Below are 19,246 nucleotides of genomic sequence, written 5' to 3'. Positions count from 1 at the left end.
TATTACATATTTGTCTTATGGAACGGTATCTGTGCTAATTTCAATCTCTGGTTTTATGCAGCACCCTAACTCACCTTTCCTCTTAAGCAAGCATAAGTTGGTTTTCTACATTTGAGACCCTGTTCTGTTTTGTAATTCAGTTCCTCTGTAGCCAAGTTTACATTCCGTGTATTAGTGATATCTTATGATGTTTCTTTTTCTGTGTGACTTATTTCACTTAGAATCATCGTACCTGAATCCACTCATTATGCTGCTATAGGCCTGATGACATAGATTTCGTTGCTGAGTGATATTGCATTGTACTTAAGTACCACAACTTCTTTATCCATTTTTCGCTTTCTGTGATATTGAACTGTACCGTAAACGAGGTTCTTGTAAACAGAGCCATCCCAAACTTTTAGGTGGCTGTGTCTTTTTGAATTTAATTTCCCTAAGCTATAGGACCATAAGTGGAACTGCCCTAGGCTCTGTTGCTTTGTTTTTTGGATGTTTCAGGAAACACCATACACTTCTCCAGAGTGGCTGTTGGCAATTTACATCCTGCCCATCAGCATAACAAGGCTCCCAGGTCTCCATGGCCTGTCCTGTCTTTCTGGATTTTACACTTTTTTCAAATAGCCCTTTTGACCGGGGGGCAGTGAGACTTCATTGTAGTGCACATTTCCTTTGCAAGCTTGCTTGGTTGGCCAAAAAGGGCGTATAAGTTTTTTTCTGAATATATTCAGGAAAAAACGCATACGCCGTTTTTGGCCAAGTGCATCATTGTGGACGTTCTGCCTCTTTTCCTATGCTTTACATGCAATTCCAGTCTACCTCCTGAAATCAGGTTCCTGCAATTCTGCCCCACTTTCAAGTTCTCTTGGCAGCCATACATCAATATATTTTTGGACGATAGCTGTCATTTATAACTCTGCAGGTTTGTGAATGACAGTGCCCCGATCTCATTTCTTCAACTCGCTTTCTTGTGAGCTGGCGACAACACCGCAGGATTGCTTCAGTCCCTAATGTGATTCCGGCATGGCACGCTGAGTCTTTCCTTAACTCCTCTTCCTGGTTGGAAATGAGAGTTAAATTTGCCCGTCCAGACACCTCCAGCTAGTCTCTCATTGGTTCTCCCTATTCCTGTTCATTATCCGCAGAAATTGCAAACTGGACCAAACAGGAGGTTAAAGGCACTGACTCTCCAAGTGGGGAGAGTGTTAGTAAAGCGTCTGGAATGTTGCACCCGAGTACCAGGCAATGAAAACTGAGACACATTTGAACACGTTTCCCGATCACATGGTGGATCATACTCTGGGTTCCACATGCATGTTTTAGCAGAAGGAAGAATCCCTTAAACCTGGAGAGTTGAGACCCATGGAATGGGTACCATGCAATATGACTTCAAAGGGTCTGCATTTGCCCACCGAACCTCACCAATCCTATCACTGCTGTGTTTATGCCGCTGTACACACGCTTGATTCTCTTTCGGAGACATATCAATCCATAGGTTTTAAGATTCTTACTAGTCAGGTATATTCTTAGGCGTTTAATATGGGATGTTGAGTCCACTTCGTTGAGCAAGGAGTAGCTCTTGTCTATTACATATTTGGCTTATGGAACGGTATCTGTGCTGATTTCAATTTCTGTTTTTTTGCAGCACCCTAACTCACCTTTCCCCTTAAGCAAGCATAAGTTGGTTTTCTACATTTGAGACCCTGTTCTGTTTTGTAATTCAGTTCCTGGTTAGCCAAGTTTACATTCCGTGTAGTAGTGATATCTTATGATGTTTCTTTTTCTGTGTGACTTATTTCACTTAGAGTCATCATACCTGAATCCACGCATTATGATGCTACTGGCCTGATGACATTGATTTCATTGCTGAGTGATATTGCAGTGTACGTAAGTACCACAACTTCTTCATCCATTTTTCGCTTTCTGTGATATTGAACTTATATTGTAAACGAGGTTCTTATAACAGAGCCGTCCCAAAGTTTGGGGTGGCTGTGTCTTTTTGATTTTAATTTCCCTAAGCTATAGGACCATAAGTGGAAGTGCCCTAGGCTCTGTTGCTATGTTTTTTAGATGTTTCATGAAACACCATACACTTCTCCAGAGTGGCTGTTGACAATTTACATCCCGCCCATCAGCATAACAAGGCTCCCAGTTCTCCATGGCCTGTCCTGCCTTTCTGGATTTTACATTTTTTTCAGATGGCCATTTTGACCGGGGGGCAGTGTGACTTCATTGTAGAGCAGATTTCATTTTCAAGCTTGCTTGGTTGGCCAAAAAGGGCGTATGCGTTTTTTCCTGAATATATTCAGGAAAAATCGCATATGCCTTTTTGGCCAAGTGCATCATTGTGGACGTTCAGCCTCTTTTCCTATGCTTTACATGCAATTCCAGTCTACCTCTTGAAATTGGTTTCCTGCAATTCTGCCCGCTTTCAAGTCCTCTTGGCGGCCTTACTTCAATATATTTTTGGACGATAGCTGTCATTTATAACTCTGCAGTTTTGTGAATGATAGTGCCCCTGAGCCCCTTTCTTCAACTCGCTTTCTTGTGAGCTGGCCGCAACACGGCAGGATTGCTTCAGGCCCTAGTGTGGTTCCGGCACGGAACGCTGAGCCTTTGGTTAAATCCTCTTCCTGGTGGGAAATGAGAGTTAAATTTGCCCGTCCAGACACCTCCAGCTAGTCTCTCATTGGTTCTCCCTATTCCTTTTCATTTTCCACGGAAATTGCAAACTGGGCCAAACAGGAGGTTAAAGGCACTGACTCTCCAAGTGGGGAGAGTGTTAGTAAAGCGTCTGGAATGTTGCACCCGAGTACCAGGGGACGAAAACTGAGACACATTTGAACACGTTTCCCGATCACACTGTGGATCATACTCTGGGTTCCACATGCATGTTTTAGCTGAAGGAAGAATCCCTTAAACCTGGAGAGTTGAGACCCATGGAATGGGTACCATGCAATATGACTTCAAAGGGTCTGCATTTGCTCACCGAACCTCTCCAATCCTATCACTGCTGCGTTTATGCCACTGTACACACGCCTCACTCTCTTTCGGAGACATATAAATCCATTGGTTTTAAGATTCTTACTAGTCAGATATATTCTTAGGCGTTTAATATGGGGTGTTGAGTCCACTTCGTTGAGCAAGGAGTAGCTCTTGTCTATTACATATTTCGCTTATGGAACGGTATCTGTGCTAATTTCAATCTCTGGTTTTATGCAGCACCCCAACTCACCTTTCCCCTTAAGCAAGCATAAGTTGGTTTTCTACATTTGAGACCCTGTTCTGTTTTGTAATTCAGTTCCTGTGTAGCCAAGTTTACATTCCGTGTAGTAGTGATATCTTATGATGTTTCTTTTTCTGTGTGACTTATTTCACTTAGAATCATCGTACCTGAATTCACTCATTATGCTGCTAAGTGCCTGATGACATAGATTTCATTGCTGAGTGATATTGCATTGTACGTAAGTACCACAACTTCTTTATCCATTTTTCGCTTTCTGTGATATTGAACTTGTACCGTAAACGAGGTTCTGGTAAACAGAGCCATCCCAAACTTTGGGGTGGCTGTGTCTTTTTGATTTTAATTTCCGTAAGCTATAGGACCATAAGTGGAAGTGCCCTAGGCTCTGTTGCTTTGTTTTTTAGATGTTTCAGGAAACACCATACACTTCTCCAGAGTGGCTGTTGGCAATTTACATCCCGCCCATCAGCATAACAAGGCTCCCAGTTCTCCATGGCCTGTCCTGCCTTTCTGGATTTTACACTTTTTTCAGATGGCCCTTTGACCAGGGGGCAGTGAGACTTCATTGTAGTGCAGATTTCCTTTGCAAGCTTGCTTGGTTGGCCAAAAAGGGCGTATGCGTTTTTTCCTGAATATATTCAGGAAAAAACGCATACGCCCTTTTTGGCCAAGTGCATCATTGTGGACGTTCTGCCTCTTTTCCTATGCTTTACATGCAATTCCAGTCTACCTCCTGAAATCGGTTTCATGCAATTCTGCCCCGCATTCAAGTCCTCTTGGCAGCCTTACTTCAATATATTTTTGGACGGTAGCTGTCATTTATAACTCTGCAGGTTTCTGAATTACAGTGCCCCTGAGCTCCTTTCCTCAACTCGCTTTCTTGTGAGTTGGCCGCAACACCGCAGTTTTGCTTCAGGCCCTAGTGTGGTTCTGGCATGGCACACTGAGCCTTTGGTTAATTCCTCTTCCTGGTGGGAAATGAGAGTTAAATTTGCCCGTCCAGACACCTCCAGCTAGTCTCTCATTGGTTCTCCCTATTTCTGTTCATCTTACGCAGAAATTGCAAACTGGGCCAAACAGGAGGTTAAAGGCACTGAGTCTCCAAGTGGGGAGAGTGTTAGTAAAGCGTCTGGAATGTTGCACCTTAGTACCAGGGGATGAAAACTGAGACACATTTGAACACGTTTCCCGATCACACGGTGGATCATACTCTGGGTTCCACATGCATGTTTTAGCTGAAGGAAGAATCCCTTAAACCTGCAGAGTTGAGACCCATGGAATGGGTACCATGCAATATGACTTCAAAGGGTGTGCATTTGCTCACCGAACCTCTCCAATCCTATCACTGCTGCATTTATGCCGCTGTACACACGCTTGATTCTCTTTCGGAGACATATAAATCCATAGGTTTTACGATTCTTACTAGTCAGGTATATTCTTAGTCGTTTAATATGGGGTGTTGAGTCCACTTCGTTGAGCAAGGAGTAGCTCTGGTCTATTATATATGTGGCTTATGGAACGGTATCTGTGCTAATTTCAATCTCTGGTTTTATGCAGCACCCCAACTCACCTTTCGTCTTCAGCAAGCATAAGTTGGTTTTCTACATTTGAGACCCTGTTCTGTTTTGTAATTCAGTTCCTGTGTAGCCAAGTTTACATTCCGTGTAGTAGTGATATCTTATGATGTTTCTTTTTCTGTGTGACTTATTTCACTTAGAATCATCATACCTGAATCCACGCATTATGATGCTACTGGCCTGATGACATTGATTTCATTGCTGAGTGATATTTCATTGTACGTAAGTACCACAACTTCTTCATCCATTTTTCGCTTTCTGTGATATTGAACTTGTACTGTAAAAGAGGTTCTTATAACAGAGCCGTCCCAAACTTTGGTGTGGCTGTGTCTTTTTGATTTTAATTTCCCTAAGCTATAGGACCATAAGTGGAAGTGCCCTAAGCTCTGTTGCTTTGTTTTTTAGATGTTTCAGGAAACACCATACACTTTTCCAGAATGGCTGTTGGCAATTTTCATCCCGCCCACCAGCATAACTAGGCTCCCAATTCTCCATGGCCTGTCCTGACTTTCTGGATTTTATAATTTTTTCAGATAGCCCTTTTGACCGGGGGGCACTGAGACTTCATTGTAATGCAGATTTCCTTTGCAACCTTGCTTGGTTGGCCAAAAAGGGCGTATGCGTTTTTTCCTGAATATATTCAAGAAAAAACGCATACGCCCTTTTTGGCCAAGTGCATCATTGTGGACGTTCTGCCTCTTTTCCTATGCTTTACATGCAATTCCAGTCTACCTCCTGAAATCGGTTTCATGCAATTCTGCCCCGTTTTCAAGTCCTCTTGGCAGCCTTACTTCAATATATTTTTGGACGATAGCTGTCATTTATAACTCTGCAGGTTTGTGAATTACAGGGCCCCTGATCTCCTTTCTTCAACTCGCTTGCTTGTGAGCTGGCCGCAACACCGCAGGATTGCTTCAGGCCCTAGTGTGGTTACGGCACGGCACACTGAGCCTTTGGTTAATTCCTCTTCCTGGTGGGAAATGAGAGTTAAATTTGCCCGTCCAGACACCTCCAGCTAGTCTCTCATTGGTTCTCCCTATTCCTGTTCATCTTCCGCAGAAATTGCAAACTGGGCCAAACAGGAGGATAAAGGCACTGACTCTCCAATGGGCAGAGTGTTAGTAAAGCGTCTGGAATGTTACACCCGAGTACCAGGGGACGAAAACTGAGACACATTTGAACACGTTTCCCGGTCACACGGTGGATCATACTCTGGGTTCCACATGCATGTTTTAGCTGAAGGAAGAATCCCTTAAACCTGGAGAGTTGAGACCCATGGAATGGGTACCATGCAATATGACTTCAAAGGGTCTGCATTTGCTCACCGAACCTCACCAATCCTATCACTGCTGCATTTATGCCGCTGTACACACGCTTGATTCTCTTTTGGAGACATATCAATCCATAGGTTTTAAGATTCCTACTAGTCAGGTATATTCTTAGGCGTTTAATATGGGGTGTTCAGTCCACTTCGTTGAGCAAGGAGTAGCTCTTGTCTATTCCATATTTGGCTTATGGAACGGTATCTGTGCTAATTTCAATCTCTGGTTTTATGCAGCACCCCAACTCACCTTTCCCCTTAAGCAAGCATAAGTTGGTTTTCTACATTTGAGACCCTGTTCTGTTTTGTAATTCAGTTCCTGTGTAGCCAAGTTCACATTCCGTGTAGTAGTGATATCTTATGGTGTTTCTTTTTCTGCATGACTTATTTCACTTAGAATCATCGTACCTGAATCCACTCATTATGCTGCGACGGGCCTGATGACATAGATTTCATTGCTGAGTGATATTGCATTGTACGTAAGTACCACAACTTCTTTATCCATTTTTCGCTTTCTGTGATATTGAACTTGTACCATTAACGAGGTTCTTGTAAACAGAGCCGTCCCAAATTTTGGGCTGGCTGTGTCTTTTTATTTTAATTTCCCTAAGCTATAGAACCATAAGTGGATGTGCCCTAGGCTCTGTTGCTTTGTTTTTTGGATGTTTCAGGAAACACCATACACTTCTCCAGAGTGGCTGTTGGCAGTTTACAACCCACCCATCAGCATAACAAGGCTCCCAGTTCTCCATGGCCTGTCCTGCCTTTCTGGATTTTACACTTTTTTCAGATGGCCCTTTTGACCGGGGGGCAGTGAGACTTCATTCTAGTGCAGATTTCTTTTGCAAGCTTGCTTGGTTGGCCAAAAAGTGCGTATGCGTTTTTTCCTGAATATATTCAGATTAAAACTCATACGCCCTTTTTGGCCAAGTGCATCATTGTGGACGTTCTGCGTCTTTTCCTATGCTTTACATGCAATTCCAGTCTAACTCCTGAAATCGGTTTCCTGCAATTCTGCCCCGCTTTCAAGTCCTCTTGGCAGCCTTACTTCAATATATTTTTGGACCATAGCTGTCATTTATAACTCTGCAGGTTTGTGAATTACAGTGCCCCTGAGCTCCTTTCTTCAACTTACTTTCTTGTGAGCTGGCCGCAACACCGCAGGATTGTTTCAGGCCCTAGTGTGGTTCCGGCACGGCATGCTGAGCCTTCGGTTAAATCCTCTTCCTGGTGGGAAATGAGAGTTAAATTTGCCCGTCCAGACACCTCCAGCTAGTCTCTCATTGGTTCTCCCTATTCCTTTTCATCTTACGCAGAAATTGCAAACTGGGCCAAACAGGAGGTTAAAGGCACTGACTCTCCAAGTGGGCAGAGTGTTAGTAAAGCGTCTGGAATGTTGCACCCGAGTACCAGGGGACAAAAACTGAGACACATTTGAACACGTTTCCCGATCTCACGGTGGATCATACACTAGGTTCCACATGCATGTTTTAGATGAAGGAAGAATCCCTTAAACCTGGAGAGTTGAGACCCATGGAATGGGTACCATGCAATATGACTGCAAAGGGTCTGCATTTGCTCACCGAACCTCACCAATCCTATCACTGCTGCGTTTATGCCGCTGTACACACGCTTGATTCTGTTTTGGAGACATATAAATCCATAGGTATTAAGATTGTAACCAGTCAGGTATATTCTTAGGCGTTGAATATGGGGCGTTGAGTCCACTTCGTTGAGCAAGGAGTAGCTCTTGTCTATTACATATTTGGCTTATGGAACGGTATCTGTGCTAATTTCAATCTCTGGTTTTATGCAGCAACCCAACTCACCTTTCCCCTTAAGCAAGCATAAGTTGGTTTTCTACATTTGAGACACTGTTCTGTTTTGTAATTCAGTTCCTGTGTAGCCAAGTTTACATTCCGTGTAGTAGTGATATCTTATGATGTTTCTTTTTCTGTGTGACTTATTTCACTTAGAATCATCGTACCTGAATCCACTCTTTATGCTGCTATGGGCCTGATGATATAGATTTCATTGCTGAGTGATATTGCTTTGTACGTAAGTACCACAACCATTTTATCTATTTCTCGCTTTCTGTGATATTGAACTTGGACCGTAAATGAGGTTCTTGTAAACAAAGCCGTCCCAAACTTTGGGGTGGCTGTGTCTTTTTGATTTTAATTTCCCTAAGGTATAGGACCATAAGTGGAAGTGCCCTAGGCTCTGTTGCTTTGTTTTTTAGATGTTTCAGGAAACACCATACACTTCTCCAGAGTGGCTGTTGGCAATTTACATCCCGCCCATCAGCATAACAAGGCTCCCAGTTCTCCATGGCCTGTCCTGCCTTTCTGGATTTTACAGTTTTTTCAGATGTCCCTTTTGACTGGGGGGCAGTGAGACTTCATTGTAATGCAGATTTCCTTGGCAAGCTTGCTTGGTTGGCCAAAAACGGCGTATGTGTTTTTTCCTGAATATATTCATGAAAAAACGCATACGCCCTTTTTGGCCAAGTGCATCATTGTGGACGTTCTGCCTCTTTTCCTATGCTTTACATGCAATTCCAGTCTACCTCCTGAAATCGGTTTCCTGCAATTCTGCTCCACGTTCAAGTCCTCTTGGCAGCCTTACTTCAATATATTTTTGGACGATAGCTGTCATTTATAACTCTGCAGGTTTGTGAATTACAGTGTCCCTGAGCTCCTTTCTTCAACTCGCTTTCTTGTGAGCTGGCCGCAACACCGCAGGATTGCTTCAGGCCCTAGTGTGGTTCTGGCATGGCACGTCGAGCTTTTGGTTAATTCCTCTTCCTGGTGGGAAATGAGAGTTAAATTTGCCCGTCCAGACACCTCCAGCTAGTCTCTCATTGGTTCTCCCTATTCCTGTTCATTTTCCGCAGAAGTTGCAAACTGGGCCAAACAGGCGTTTAAAGGCACTGACTTTCCAAATGGGGAGAGTGTTAGTGAAGCGTCTGGAATGTTGCGCCCGAGTACCAGGGGGCAAAAACTAAGACACATTTGAACACGTTTCCCGATCACACGGTGGGTCATACTCTGGGTTCCACATGCATGTTTTAGCTGAAGGAAGAATCCCTTAAAACTGCAGAGTTCAGACCCATGGAATGGGTACCATGCAATATGACTTCAAATGGTCTGCATTTGCTCGCCGAACCTCACCTATCCTATCAGTGCTACGTTTATGCCGCTGTACACATGCTTGATTCTCTTTCGGAGACATAGAAATCCATAGGTTTTAAGATTGTTACTAGTCAGTTATATTCTTAAGCGTTTAATATGGGATGTTGAGTCCACTTCGTTGAGCAAGGAGTAGCTCTTGTCTATTACATATTTTGCTTATGGAACGATATCTGTGCTAATTTCAATATCTGGTTTTATGGAGCACCCCAACTCACCTTTCCCCTTAAGCAAGCATAAGTTGGTTTTCTACATTTGAGACCCTGTTCTGTTTTGTAATTCAGTTCCTGTGTAGCCAAGTTTACATTCCTTTTAGTAGTGATATCTTATGATGTTTCTTTTTCTGTGTGACTTATTTCACTTAGAATCATCGTACCTGAATCCACTCATTATGCTGCTACAGGCCTGATGACATAGATTTCATTGCTGAGTGATATTGCATTGTACGTAAGTACCACAACTTCTTTATCCATTTTTCGCTTTCTGTGATATTGAACTTGTACGGTAAACAATGTTCTTGTAAACAGAGCCGTCCCAAACATTGGGGTGGCTGTGTCTTTTTGATTTTAATTTCCCTAAGCTATAGGCCAATAAGTGGAAGTGCCCTAGGCTCTGTTGCTTTGTTTTGTAGATGTTTCAGGAAACACCATACACTTCTCCAGAGTGGCTGTTGGCAATTTTCATCCCGCCCTTCAGCATGACAAGGCTCCCAGTTCTCCACAGCCTGTCCTGCCTTTCTGGATTTTACACTTTTTTCAGATGGCCCTTTTGACCAGGGGGCAGTGAGACTTCATTGTAGTGCAGATTTCCTTTGCAAGCTTGCTTGGTTGGCCAAAAAGGGCGTATGCCTTTTTTCTGAATATATTCAGGAAAAAACGCATACGCCCTTTTTGGCCAAGTGCATCATTGTGGACGTTCTGCCTCTTTTCCTGTGCTTTACATGCAATTCCAGTCTACCTCCTGAAATCGGTTTCCTGCAATTCTGCCCCGCATTCAAGTCCTCTTGGCAGCCTTACTTCAATATATTTTTGGACGATAGCTGTCATTTATAACTCTGCAGGTTTGTGAATTACAGTACCCCTGAGCTCCTTTCTTCAACTCGCTTTCTTGTGAGCTGGCCGCAACACCGCAGGATTGCTTCAGGCCCTAGTGTGGTTCTGGCACGGCACGCTGAGACTTTGGTTAAATCCTCTTCCTGGTGGGAAATGAGAGTTAAATTTGCCCGTCCAGACACCTCCAGCTGGTCTCTCATTGGTTCTCCCTATTCCTGTTCATTTTCTGCAGAAATTGCAAACTGGGCCAAACAGGAGTATAAAGGCACTGACTCTCCAAGTGGGGAGAGTGTTAGGAAAGCATCTGGAATGTTGCACCCGAGTACCAGGGGGCGAAAACTAAGACATATTTGAACACGTTTCCCTATCACACGGTGGATCATACTCTGGGTTCCACATGCATGTTTTAGCTGAAGGAAGAATCCCTTAAACCTGCAGAGTTGAGACCCATGGAATGGGTACCATGCAATATGACTGCAAAGGGTCTGCATTTGCTCACCGAACCTCTCCAATCCTATCACTGCTGCATTTATGCCACTGTACACACGCTTGATTCTCTTTCGGAGACATATAAATCCATAGGTTTTAAGATTCTTACTAGTCAGGTATATTCTTAGGCGTTTAATATGGGGTGTTGAGTCCACTTCGTTGAGCAAGGAGTAGCTCTTGCCTATTACATATTTGGCTTATGGAACGATATCTGTGCTAATTTCAATCTCTGGTTTTATGGAGCACCCCAACTCAGCTTTCCCCTTAAGCAAGCATAAGTTGGTGTTCTACATTTGAGAACCTGTTCTGTTTTGTAATTCAGTTCCTGTGTAGCCAAGTTTACATTCCGTGTAGTAGTGATATCTTATGATGTTTCTTTTTCTGTGTGACTTATTTCACTTAGAATCATCGTACCTGAATACACTCATTATGCTGCTTTGGGCCAGATGACATAGATTTCATTGCTGAGTGATATTGCATTGTACGTAAGTACCACAACTTCTTTATCCATTTTTCGCTTTCTGTGATATTGAACTTGTACCGTAAATGAGGTTCTTGTAAACAGAGCCGTCCCAAACTTTGGGGTGGCTGTGTCTTTTTGATTTTAATTTCCCTAAGCTATAGGACCATAAGTGGAAGTGCCCTAGGCTCTGTTGCTTTGTTGTTTAGATGTTTCTGGAAACACCATACACTTCTCCAGAGTGGTTGTTGGCAATTTACATCACGCCCTTCAGCATAACAAGGCTCCCATTTCTCCATGGCCTGTCCTGCCTTTCTGGATTTTACACTTTTTTCAGATGGCCCTTTTGACTGGGGGGAAGTGAGACTTCCTTTTAGTGCAGATTTCCTTTGCAAGCTTGCTTGGTTGGCCAAAAAGTGCGTATGCGTTTTTTCCTGAATATATTCAGGAGAAAACGCATACGCCCTTTTTGGCCAAGTGCATCATTGTGGACGTTCTGCCTCTTTTCCTATGCTTTACATGCAATTCCTGTCTACCTCCTGAAATCGGTTTCCTGCAATTCTGCCCCGCTTTCAAGTCCTCTTGGCAGCCTTACTTCAATATATTTTTGGACGTTAGCTGTCATTTATAACTCTGCAGGTTTGTGAATTACAGTGCCCCTGAGCTCCTTTCTTCAACTCGCTTTCTTGTGAGCTGGCCGCAACACCGCAGGATTGATCAGGCCCTAGTGTAGTTCCAGCATGGCACGCTGAGCCTTTGGTTAATTCCTCTTCCTGGTGGGAAATGAGAGTTAAATTTGCCCGTCCAGACACCTCCAGCTAGTCTCTCATTCGTTCTCCCTATTCCTGTTCATTTTCCGCAGAAATTGCAAACTGGGCCAAACAGGAGTTTAAAGGCACTGACTCTCCAAGTGGGGAGAGTGTTAGTAAAGCGTCTGGAATGTTGCACCCGAGTACCAGGGGACGAAAACTGAGACACATTTGAACACGTTTCCCGATCACACGGTGGATCATACTCTGGGTTCCACATGCATGTTTTAGCTGAAGGAAGAATCCCTTAAACCTGGAGAGTTGAGACCCATGGAATGGGTACCATGCAATATGACTTCAAAGGGTCTGCATTTGCTCACCGAACCTCACCAATCCTATCACTGCTGTGTTTATGGTGCTGTACACACTCTTGATTCTCTTTCGGAGACATATAAATCCATAGGTTTTAAGATTCTTACTAGTCAGGTATATTCTTAGGCGTTTAATATGGGGTGTTCAGTCCACTTCGCTGAGCAAGGAGTAGCTCTTGTCTATTACATATTTGGCTTATGGAACGGTATCTGTGCTAATTTCAATCTCTGGTTTTATGCAGCACCCCAACTCACCTTTCCCCTTCAGCAAGCATAAGTTGGTTTTCTACATTTGAGACCCTGTTCTGTTTTGTAATTAAGTCCCTGTGTAGCCAAGTTTAAATTCCGTGTACTAGTGATATCTTATGATGTTTCTTTTTCTGTGTGACTTATTTCACTTAGAATAATCGTACCTGAATCCACTCATTATGCTGCTACGGGCCTGATGACATAGATTTCATTGCTGAGTGATATTGCATTGTACGTAAGTACTACAACTTCTTTATCCATTTTTCGCTTTCCGTGATATTGAACTTGTACCATAAACGAGGTTTTTGTAAACAGAGCCGTCCCAAACTTTGGGGTGGCTGTGTCTTTTTGATTTTAATTTCCCCAAGCTATAAGACCATAAGTGGAAGTGCCCTAGGCTCTGTTGCTTTGTTTTTTAGATGTTTCAGGAAACACCATACACTTCTCCAGAGTGGCTGTTGGCAATTTACATGCCGCCCATCAGCATAACAAGGCTCCCAGTTCTCCATGGCCTGTCCTGCCTTTGTGGATTTTACACTTTTTTCAGATGGCCCTTTTGACCAGGGGGCAGTGAGATTTCATTGTAGTGCAGATTTCCTTTGCAAGCTTGCTTGGTTGGCCAAAAAGGGCGTATGTGTTTTTTCCTGAATATATTCAGGAAAAAACGCATACGCCCTCTTTGGCCAAGTGCATCATTGTGGACTTTCTGCCTCTTTTCCTATGCTTTATATGCAATTCCAGTCTACCTCCTGAAATCGGTTTCCTGCAATTCTGCCCCGATTTCAAGTCCTCTTGGCAGCCTTACTTCAATATATTTTTTGACTATAGCTGTCATGTATAACTCTGCAGGTTTGTGAATTACAGTGCCCCTGAGCTCCTTTCTTCAACTCGCTTTCTTGTGAGCTGGCCGCAAACCGCAGGGTTGTTTCAGGCCCTAGTGTGGTTCCGGCATGGCACGCTGAGCATTTGGTTAATTCCTCTTCCAGGTGGGAAATGAGAGTTAAATTTGCCCGTCCAGACACCTCCAGCTAGTCTCTCATTGGTTCTCCCTATTCCTGTTTATCTTACGCATAAATTGCAAACTGGGCCAAACAGGAGTTTAAAGGCACTGACTCTTCAAGTGGGGAGAGTGTTAGTAAAGCGTCTGGAATGTTGCACCCGAGTACCAGGGGAAGAAAACTGAAACACATTTGAACACGTTTCCCGATCACACGGTGGATCATACTCTGGGTTCCACATGCATGTTTTAGCTGAAGGAAGAATCCCTTAAACCTGGAGAGTTGAGACCCATGGAATGGGTACCATGCAATATGATTACAAAGGGTCTGCATTTGCTCACCAACCTCACCAATCCTATCACTGCTGCGTTTATGCCGCTGTACACACGTTTGATTCTCTTCCAGTGACATATAAATCCATAGGTTTTAAGATTCTTACTAGTCAGGTATGTTCTTAGGCGTTTAATATGGGGTGTTGAGTTCACTTCGATGAGCAAGGAGTAGCTCTTGTCTATTACATATTTGGCTTATGGAACGGTATCTCTGCTAATTTCAATCTCTGGTTTTATGCAGCACCCCAACTCACCTTTCCCCTTAAGCAAGCATATGTTGGTGTTCTACATTTGAGACCCTGTTCTGTTTTGTAATTCCGTTCCTGTGTAGCCAAGTTTACATTCCGTGTAGTAGTGATATATTATGATGTTTCTTTTTCTGTGTGACTTATTTCACTTAGAATCATCGTACCTGAATCCACTCATTATGCTGCTATGGGCCTGATGACATAGATTTCATTGCTGAGTGATATTGCATTTTACGTAAGTACCACAACTTCTTTATCCATTTTTCGTTTTCTGCGATATTGAACTTGTCCTGTAAACGAGGTTCTTGTAAACAGAGCCGTCCCAAACTTTGGGGTGGCTGTGTCTTTTTGATTTTAATTTCCCTAAGCTATAGGACCATAAGTGGAAGTGCCCTAGGCTCTGTTGCTTTTTTTTTAGATGTTTCAGGAAACACCATACACTTCTCCAGAGTGGCTGTTGGCAATTTACATCCCGCCCATCAACATAACAAGGCTCCCAGTTCTCCATGGCCTGTCCTGCCTTTCTGGATTTTACACTTTTTTCAAATGGCCCTTTTGACCAGGGGGAAGTGAGACTTCATTGTAGTGCAGATTTCCTTAGCAAGCAAGCTTGGTTGGCTAAAAAGGGCGTATGCATTTTTTTCTGAATATATTCAGGAATAAACGCATACACCCTTTTTGGCCAAGTGCATCATTGTGGACGTTCTACCTCTTTTCCTATGCTTTAAATGCATTTCCAGGCTACCTTGTGAAATCGATTTCCTGAAATTCTGCCCCACTTTCAAGTCCTCTTGGCAGCCTTACTTCAATATATTTTTGGACGATAGCTGTCATTTATAACTCTGCAGGTTTGTGAATTACAGTGCCCCTGAGCTCCTTTCTTCAACTCGCTTTCTTGTGAGCTGGCCAGAACACCGCAGGATTGCTTCAGGCCCTAGTGTGGTTCCGGCACGGCACGCTGAGCCTTTGGTTAATTCCTCTTCCTGATGGGAAATGAGAGTTAAATTTGCCCGGGCAGACACCTCCAGCTAGTCTCTCATTGGTTCTCCCTATTCCTGTTCATTTTCCGCAGAAATTGCAAAGTGGGCCAAACAGGAGTTTAAAGGCACTGACTCTCCAAGTGGGGAGAGTGTTAGTAAAGCATCTGGAATGTTGCACCCGAGTACCAGGGGACGAAAACTAAGACGCATTTGAAAACGTTTCCAGATCACATGGTGGATCATACTCTGGGTTCCACATGCATGTTTTAGCTGAAGGAAAATCCGTTAAACCTGGAGAGTTGAGACCCATGGAATGGGTACCATGCAATATGACTTCAAAGGGTCTGCATTTGCTCACTGAACCTCACCAATCCTATCACTGCTGTGTTTATGCTGCTGTACACACACTTGACTCTCTTTCGGACACATATAAATCCATAGGTTTTAAGATTCTTACTAGTCAGGTATATTCTTAGGCGTTTAATATGTGGTGTTGAGTCCACTTCTTTGAGCAAGGAGTAGATCTTGTTTATTACATATTTGGCTTATGGAACGGTATCTGTGCTAATTTCAATCACTGGTTTTATGCAGCACCCCAACTCACCTTTCCACTTAAGCAAGCATAAGTTGATTTTCTACATTTGAGACACTCTTCTGTTTTGTAATTCAGTTCCTGTGTAGCCAAGTTTACATTCCGTGTATTAGTGATATCTTATGATGTTTCCTTTTCTGTGTGACTTATTTCACTTAGAATCATCTTACCTGAATCCACTCATTATGCTGCTATGGGCCTGATGACATAGATTTCATTGCTGAGTGATATTGCATTGTACGTAAGTAGCACAATTTCTTTATCCATTTTACACTTTCTGCGATATTGAACTTGTACCATAAACGAGGTTCTTGTAAACAGAGCCGTCCCAAACTTTGGGGTGGCTGTGTCTTTTTGATTTTAATTTCCCTAAGCTATAGGACCATAAGTGGAAGTGCCCTAGGCTCTGTTGCTTTGTTTTTTAGATGTTTCAGGAAACACCATACACTTCTCCAGAGTGGCTGTTGGCAATTCACATCCCGCCCATCAGCATAACAAGGCTCCCAGTTCTCCATGGCCTGTCCTGCCTTTCTGGATTTTACACTTTTTTCAGATGGCCCTTTTGACTGGGGGGAAGTGAGACTTCATTGTAGTGCAGATTTTCTTTGCAAGCTTGCTTGGTTGGCCAGAAAGAGCGGATGCGTTTTTTCCTGAATATATTCAGGAAAAAAGCATACGCACTTTTTGGCCAAGTGCATCATTGTGGACGTTCTGCCTCTTTTCGTATGCTTTACATGCAATTCCAGTCTACCTCCTGAAATCGGTTTCCTGCAATTCTGCCCCAATTTCATATCCTCTTGGCAGCCTTACTTCAATATATATTTGGACCATAGCTGTCATTTATTACTCTGCAGGTTTGTGAATTACAGGTCCCCTGAGCTCCTTTCTTCTACTCGCTTTCCTGTGAGCTGGCCACAACACCGCAGAATTGCTTCAGTCCCTAGTGTTTTTCCGGCACGGCACACTAAGCCTTTGGTTAATTCCTGTTCCTGGTGGGAAATGAGAGTTAAATTTGCCCGTCCAGACACCTCCAGCTAGTCTGTCTTTGGTTCTCCCTATTCCTGTTCATCTTCCGCAGAAATTGCAAACTGGGCCAAACAAGAGGTTAAAGGCACTGACTCTCCAAGTGGGGAGAGTGTTAGTAAAGCGTCTGGAATGTTGCACCCGAGTACCAGGGGACGAAAACTGAGACACATTTGATCACATTTCCCGATCACATGGTGGATCATACTCTGGGTTCCACATGCATGTTTTAGCTGAAGGAAGAATCCCTTAAACCTGCAGAGTTCAGACCCATGGAATGGGTACCATGCAATATGACTTCAAAGGGTCTGCATTTGCTCACTGAACATCACCAATCCTATCACTGCTGCATTTATGCCGCTGTACACACGCTTGATTCTCTTTCGGAGACATATAAATCCATATGTTTTAAGATTCTTACTAGTCAGGTATATTCTTAGGTGTTTAATATGGGATGTTGAGTCCACTTCGTTGAGCAAGGAGTAGCTCTTGTCTATTACATATTTGGCTTATGGAATGATATCTGTGCTAATTTCAATCTCTGGTTTTATGCAGCACCCCAACTCACCTTTCCCCTTAAGCAAGCATAAGTAGGTTTTCTACATTTGAGACCCTGTTCTGTTTTGTAATTCAGTTCCTGTGTAGCCAATTTTACATTCCGTGTATTAGTGATATCTTATGATGTTTCTTTTTCTGTGTGACTTATTTCACTTAGAATCATCGTACCTGAATCCACTCATTATGCTGCTACGGGCCTGATGACATAGATTTCATTGCTGAGTGATATTGCATTGTACGTAAGTACCACAACTTCTTTATCCATTTTTCACTTTCTGTGATATTGAACTTGTACCGTAAACGAGGTTCTTGTAAACAGAGCCATCCCGAACTTTTAGGTGGCTGTGTCTTTTTGATTTTAATTTCCCTAAACTATAGGACCATAAGTGGAAGTGCCCTAGGCTCTGTTGCTTTGTTTTTTAGATGTTTCAGGAAACACCATACACTTCTCCAGAGTGGTTTTTCGCAATTTCCATCCCGCCCATCAGCATAACAAGGCTCCCAGTTCTCCATGGCCTGTCCTGCCTTTCTGGATTTTACACTTTTTTCAGATGGCCCTTTTGACCGGGGGCAGTGAGACTTCATTGTAGTGCAGATTTCCTTTGCAAGCTTGCTTGCTTGGCCAAAAAGGGCGTATGCGTTTTTTCCTGAATATATTCAGGAAAAAACGCATACGCCCTTTTTGGCAAAGTGCATCATTGAGGACGTTCTGCCTCTTTTCCTATGCTTTACATGCAATTCCAGTCTACCTCCTGAAATCGGTTTCCTGCAATTCTGCCCCGCTTTCAAGTCCTCTTGGCAGCCTTACTTCAATATATTTTTGGACGATAGCTGTCATTTATAACTCTGCAGGTTTGTGAATTACAGTGCCCCTGAGCTCCTTTCTTCAACTCGCTTTCTTGTGAGCTGGCCGCAACACTGCAGGATTGCTTCAGGCCCTAGTGTGGTTCCGGCATGGCACGCTGAGCCTTTGGTTAATTCCTCTTCCTTGTGGGAAATGAGAGTTAAATTTGCCCGTCCAGACACCTCCAGCTAGTCTCTCATGGGTTCTCCCTATTCCTGTTCATTTTCCGCAGAAATTGCAAACTGGGCCAAACAGGAGGTTAAAGGCACTGACTCTCCAAGTGGGGAGAGTGTTAGTAAAGCGTCTGGAATTTTGCACCCGAGTACCAGGGGACGAAAACTGAGACACATTTGAACACGTTTCCCAAACACACGGTGGATCATACTCTGGGTTCCACATGCATGTTTTAGCTGAAGGAAGAATACCTTAAACCTGGAGAGTTGAGACCCATGTAATGGGTACCATGGAATATGACTTCAAAGGGTCTGCATTTGCCCACCGAACCTCACCAATCCTATCACTGCTGCCTTTATGCCGCTGTACACACGCTTGATTCTCTTTTGGAGACATATAAATCCAAAGGTTTAAAGATTCTTACTAGTCAGGTATATTCTTAGGCGTTTAATATGGGGTGTTGAGTCCACTTCGTTGAGCAAGGAGTAGCTCTTGTCTATTACATATTTGGCTTATTCAACGGTATCTGTGCTAATTTCAATCTCTGGTTTTATGCAGCACCCCAACTCACCTTTCCCCTTAAGCAAGCATAAGTTGGTTTTCTGCATTTGAGACCCTGTTCTGTTTTGTAATTCAGTTCCTGTGTAGCCAAGTTTACATTCCGTGTATTAGTGATATCTTATGATGTTTCTTTTTCTGTGTGACTTATTTCACTTAGAGTCATCGTACCTGAAACCACTCATTATGCTGCTACGGGCCTGATGACATAGATTTCATTGCTGAGTGATATTGCATTGTAC

The 19,246-nt window shown here is 43.3% G+C and overlaps 2 long non-coding RNA genes across 5 annotated transcripts in view; both read left to right on the top strand.

Annotated features, from left to right (window-relative positions):
• Positions 1–19,246, top strand: part of LOC125964187 (uncharacterized) — a 1,110,464-nt gene that overhangs the window by 828,017 nt on the left and 263,201 nt on the right. The gene's annotated exons all lie outside the window — the stretch shown is intronic.
• The window catches only part of LOC125964186 (uncharacterized), a 546,888-nt gene that overhangs the window by 273,718 nt on the left and 253,924 nt on the right, over positions 1–19,246 (top strand). For all 3 annotated transcript variants that reach the window (XR_007476913.1, XR_007476912.1, XR_007476911.1), the window contains exon 2: positions 16,926–16,973. This is a non-coding gene — a long non-coding RNA (uncharacterized LOC125964186). The remainder of the gene's footprint in view (positions 1–16,925; positions 16,974–19,246) is intronic.

This window comes from Orcinus orca, chromosome 4 (assembly GCF_937001465.1).
Source record: "Orcinus orca chromosome 4, mOrcOrc1.1, whole genome shotgun sequence".
Taxonomy (NCBI): Eukaryota; Metazoa; Chordata; class Mammalia; order Artiodactyla; family Delphinidae; genus Orcinus; species Orcinus orca.
This window is presented reverse-complemented; position numbering and strand designations above follow the sequence as displayed.